This window comes from Galeopterus variegatus, unplaced genomic scaffold, assembly GCF_000696425.1.
Source record: "Galeopterus variegatus unplaced genomic scaffold, G_variegatus-3.0.2 Scaffold1101, whole genome shotgun sequence".
Classification (NCBI taxonomy): Eukaryota; Metazoa; Chordata; class Mammalia; order Dermoptera; family Cynocephalidae; genus Galeopterus; species Galeopterus variegatus.
Window position 1 is genome coordinate 27,072 of NW_007727212.1, and position 5,881 is coordinate 32,952.

Below are 5,881 nucleotides of genomic sequence, written 5' to 3' on the forward strand. Positions count from 1 at the left end.
CAACACCAAGCCAAGGGTTGAGATCCCCTTACTGGTCATCTTTTTTAAAAAAAAAAAAAAATTCATTCCTCATAAGAGTTGATCTCATCTTCATATGTTTATGAGCCATTTGTGCTTTTTTGACTGTGAACCATCTGTTCCCATTTCTTTGTTGTTGTTGTTTTTGTTTTTTTGCTGGCTGGGCAGTTCAGGTGTCTGAACCTCTAACCACCTGAGATGACAGGTGAGCCTTCTCATTTCTTCCTTGACTCCATTCTCAGGCAGTTTCACTCCTATGGCTGCAGTAGCTGCTGGCTTCCATGCTGTCTTCTCAGCAGCCTGAGCAGAGAGAACACCACCTTCCTGGACAGTCCGACAAAACTTTAGGGATTGTCAAGAGAAAGAAAAGACAAACCACAGACTGGGAGAAACATTTGCAAAAGACATATCTGATTAGGGCCGGCCCGTGGCTCACTCCGGAGAGTGCGGTGCTTGTAACACCAAGGCTATGGGTTTGGATCCCTGTATAGGGATGGCTGGCTAGCTCACTTCGGAGAGTGTGGTGCTGACAACACCAAGTCAAGGGTTGAGATCCTGTTACTGGTCATCTTTAGAAAAAAAAAAAAAAAAAAGGACTGTTATCCAGAGAACTCAACAATAAGAAAATGAACAACCAGATTTAAAAAATGGGCAAGAAATCTGGACACCTCACCAAAGAAGATACATAGTGCGGGGGCGCGCCTGGGGTCCTCCCGCAGACCCAGAAGGAGAAGGAGCCGACAGGATTACCCCTGGTGCTGGGACCGAGGGATCTCAGGGAAAAGTGAGCCTGCTGCCTGCCAACTCAGCCCCGTGAAAGAGACACTCAGATGTGGCAGGGGTTCTGTCAGGGCAGTTCCACTTTATTGCTGTTACACTGCAATTTATATAAGCAAGCAAGTAGGGGCTTTCCATGAACTAACCAATCACGCACACGCCTGGGGTCCTCCCGCAGACCCAGAAGGAGAAGGAGCCGACAGGATTACCCCTGGTGCTGGGACCGAGGGATCTCAGGGAAAAGTGAGCCTGCTGCCTGCCAACTCAGCCCCGTGAAAGAGACACTCAGATGTGGCAGGGGTTCTGTCAGGGCAGTTCCACTTTATTGCTGTTACACTGCAATTTATATAAGCAAGCAAGTAGAGGCTTTCCATGAACTAACCAATCACGCGGGCATGCATTTTGTACTCACATGTTGAGCATAGTTATCACGCAGGGTTCACGAGTGCGGAAATACTGGAGGACCAATAAAAACGTTTTGGAGCTATCTTGAGTTGCGCCTCCCCTACTTCCCGCGGGTGCCATCTTCATCCTCCACCCATAGGCACCATGTGGCTCACAGATAATGTTTGCTCCTAAGAATGGGCCCAACAATATAGATGGCAATTAAGCACATGAAAAAGTGATTAACATCATATATTATTAGAGAACTGCAAATTATTATTACATTTTGGCAGCTGGCAAGTACAGGCATCCAAACACATAGCTTCAGTGTTATAAGGCTGTGCTCTAGACAACTGAGCTAACTGGTCAGCCCTAGAGAACTGCAAATTAAAACAACAAGATACCACTACACATCTATTATTAGAAAGGCTAAAATCCAAAACACTTACAACACCAAGTGCTGGAGAGGTGTTGGGAAAATAGAATAGTTTGGTCAGGGCCCTAAGCCTCGGGTCCAGTTGGGTGTAGTTCAGCATCCTTTGTAAGCAAATTGTGTGTGTGTGTGTGTGTGTGCGCCGCACGCACACAAGCGTGTTTGTGGAGTTAGTGCATATGCGCATCAATGTGTCTTTTTAGTTTTGTTGCTATTATGTTCTTCAGAGAGAGAGGAGAGAGGAGTTTTAGTGAGGCAGGCGGGTGGGCGTCTGCCTCAGGCATCTGCCCTGCGTGGCCATGCTTTTTGCTGGCTGTTTGCTGGCTACCTAGCTCATAGATCTGCGTGAAGGGGTCTAGGGACCCAGCCTGGCATATGAAGGGTTTGTGACCCAGTCTGTGAATGGGCTTGAGGGGTGTGGGAGTTCCAGACCCAGCCCTAGCTCGCCAATTGACCCAGTCGGTGCAGGATTACAAGCAGGATTAAGAGCTAGTCAATTGGCGCTGTGAGGATTCCAGACATTAGCCATAGCACCACATTTGGCATAGTTGGTAGGATTAAGGGCTCCACAAGAGGATATAGAGCAACAGGAACTCTCGTTCGTTGCTGGTGGGAACACAAAATGGCACATCCACTTTGGAAAGACAGTTTGGCAGTTTCTTAAAAATACTCTGACCATATGATCCAGCAATTGTGCTCCTCAGTATTTAACTCAAATGAGTTGAAAACTTACATCCACACAAAAACCTGCACATGGATGTTTATAGCAACTTCATTCATAATTGCTAAAACTGAGAAGCAACCAAGATGTCCTTAAGTAGCTGAATGGATAAACAAACTGTGGTACATTCAGACAATGAAATATTATTCAGTGATAAAATGAAATGAGTTACCAAGCCACAAAAAGATGTGGAAGAACCTAAAATGTACATTTCTAAGTGAAAGAACACAATCTGAAAAGACTGCTTACTGTATAATTCCAATTGTATGGCATTCTGGAAAAGGCAAAACTATGGAGACAGTAAAAAGATCAGTGGCTTCCAGGAGTTGGGAGGAATAGGTGGCACACAGGGGACTTTTAGGGCAGTGAAACTATTCTGTATGATACTATAATGGTGGATACATGTCACTATAAATTTGTCAAAAGCCATGGAATGTGCAACACAAAGCGTGAACCTGAATGTCAATTATGGACTTGGGTTGATCATGCTGTGTCATGTGGGTTCATCAATTGTAACAAATGTGTCCCTGTGGTAGAGGATGATAATAGTGGGGGACTTTGTTCACTTTTAGGAACTGGGTTTTGTGGGAATTCTCTGTATTTTGCACTCAATTTTGCTGTGAACCTAAAACTGCTGTAAAAAAATCAAAACCAAAAAAGTCTAGAGCTGGCCAGTTAGCTCAGTTGGTTAGACCACAGTGTTATAACACCAAGGTCAATGGTTTGGATCCCTGTAGACCAGCTGCCAAAAAAAAAAAAAAAAAAACCAACCCCAAAGTCTATTAGAAAAATGGGGGGGAGGAATTGACCCTGATTAGATCAACTTGTGTCATGTGTCTCTCTCTGATCTAATGAATGTAGCCAGGAAAATTGAGTGTACTTCTTTTTTTTTTTTTTGTCCTTTTTGAGACCGGCCGCACCGCCCTCAGCCAGTGAGCGCTGTGAGTGCACCGGTCATCCCTATATAGGATCCGAACCCGCGGCGGGAGCGCTGCTGCACTCCCAGCGCTGCACTCTCCCAAGTGTGCCACAGGCTCGGCCCTGAGTGTACTTCTTGACCAAGTCAAGGTACATGACCATCTCTGGAGCCAACCCCCAAAACACATTGATTGAGGGTAGGAAGGGGTAGAATCCTAGAGAGAAAATAAGCGCTAGTTTCAGAGAAGAGGAGAATGAATATTGGGAGGTTAAATCAATAGATATTGACTATAGTAGGCAAAGAGGAGAATCAAAACCTTGTAATCAGGCAGACCAGAATCCAGAGGCCTTGAAGTGATAAAAGAAGTAGAGTTTGCGGAATACTGAGGGATCCATTCTCTTTTAGGTGTCTAATTAACCCCCATTGAAGTCAACACATTTATTAATTTATTGACCATCTAATATGTCCCAGACCCTGCACTTGGAGCTGAAAGACTTTTGTGAATAATAACTCAGCGGACAAGTCCATTCAAAGATTTAATGTTTATTCCATGCACATTTAGAAGACCTTGTAAGTTTCACCACTCCAAAATTAAATTACACATGGCCTAATTAGAATATCCGTAATTCCTCTAAATTATTGCAATTTCAGAGAACAGGAGGGTTCAGAGAAAGCCAGAGCAGTCATATGATTAACCACAACCCCCAGGCTACTGGGACACTGGGCTAAGTTTTGACCTCGACTAGCTACAGTGACCACTTGAAGGGAAGAAAGTGCTGTACCAAGAGTTGCCCACGGTTATTCTTGAGTCTGGACCCCAGACTGTGTGCGTCAATCTGGAAATTTCGTAATTGTTCAGAAGAGTGGGACATGAACCACAAATAATTGTTTTTACATAGGCTTTTAAAACCAACAAAACCAACTTTTTAATATTATGCATGAAATGAAATATAAACCCCTTTTATTCTAAATTTTAGTTTAGGATCCCCTTACCGGTCATCTTTAAAAAATAAATAAATAAATAAATAAAATATTTTCCTCTACTTATAGAAAATAAAAGTCTATACAAAAAAATCAAAGCAAATCTACAAATTATTATAATAAAACAGTTTGTGGGGAGGGAGAGGGGAGTTGGGGAGAGATTGGGTAAGGGGCATAAAGAATAATTACAATTTGTAGGGCCGGCCCATGGATAACTCGGGAGAGTATGGTACTGATAACACCAAGGCCACGGGTTCGGATCCCATATAGGGATGGCCGGTTTGCTCACTGGGTGAGTGTGGTGCTGACAACACCAAGTCAAGGGTTAAGATCCCCTTACCGGTCATCTTTAAAAAAAAAAATTAGAATTAAAAAAATATAAATAAATAAATAAATTTTAGTTTCTGGACACTTCTGATATGGTTTTGTTAGGTTTTTTAGGTTTTTTTCTTCATGAAATACTGCCATTGCTCCATTACTGTTTGTGATAAAGAGGGTAACATTTCTTTCCCCCTCACCCTGCCATTGTTCCTGTTTTTATATTAAAGAAACATTTTCCTGAAATAGATAAAAACATGCTACATCAATAACTCTTTCAATCAATCCGCATTTATTAACCATTTAGTACACTCTTGGGTACTATGGGAAACATCAAAGAAATGAACATTACAGGCTCTAACAACTTTCCATTGAGGAATAAAGACTCGGTCAATAGCTGTGTGACCTTAAGCTAATTACTTAACATCTCTGAGCTTCCATGTCCTGAACTATAAAATAAGGATGAAATATCACTCTTGCAAGGGTCTTATTTGCTCATTTATTCAACAAATGTAGTTTGTGTTTCTACTCTCTGCCCCATACTCTTCTAGGAAGTAGGGACACAACAGTGCTGGCAGCTGTAGAGGGTTTTTGGGTAGGAAATGGAAGCCAGGCTGTAAACAGGAAACATTTGTATGAGTATTTCTGATAAATTACTAAAGAAATCTCAGAAGAAAAGAACATGAGTCTCTGAAGGCCACTGTATTCATCTATCTATTGCTGTGTAATAAATTGCCTAAAAATGTAGCAGCTTAAAACAAGAAATATTTATCTTAAGGTTTCTGTGCATCAGGAATTCGTAATGGCTTGGCCTCCTGCTCAGAGTGTCTCGCCTGCTTGCAGTCATACTGTTGGCTGGGCTGCAGTCACCTGAAGGCTCAACTGGGGCTGGAGGGTCCATTTCTGAGCTTATTCACAAGGTTGTTGGCAAGAAGTTTCAGTTCCTCACCATGTACAAGCAAGTGATTTAAGAGAGAGAGAGGAAAAAAAAAAACCGAGACAGAAGCTGCAGTGGCATGATGTGCCCTCACGTCTGCCAAATTCTACTGGTCACACAGACTACCCTGGTACAATGTAGGAGGACACTATGGACAGTGTGAACAGCAGGAGACAAAGGCTCATAGGATCATTAAAGGGCATTTTGGGGCGGGCCCCGTGGCGCACTCGGGAGAGTGCGGTGCTTGGGAGTGCAGCGGCGCTCCCGCCGCGGGTTTGGAGTGGTCGGTGCGCTCACTGGCTGAGTGCGGTGCGGGCAACACCAAGCCAAGGGTTGCATCCCCTTACCGGTCACAAAAACGACAAAAAAAAAAAAAAAAAAAAAAAGAAAGGG

The 5,881-nt window shown here is 43.3% G+C and overlaps 1 protein-coding gene across 1 annotated transcript in view; it reads left to right on the top strand.

Annotated features, from left to right (window-relative positions):
* NCOA3 (nuclear receptor coactivator 3) overlaps positions 1-5,881 on the top strand; it is a 198,032-nt gene that overhangs the window by 9,432 nt on the left and 182,719 nt on the right. The gene's annotated exons all lie outside the window — the stretch shown is intronic.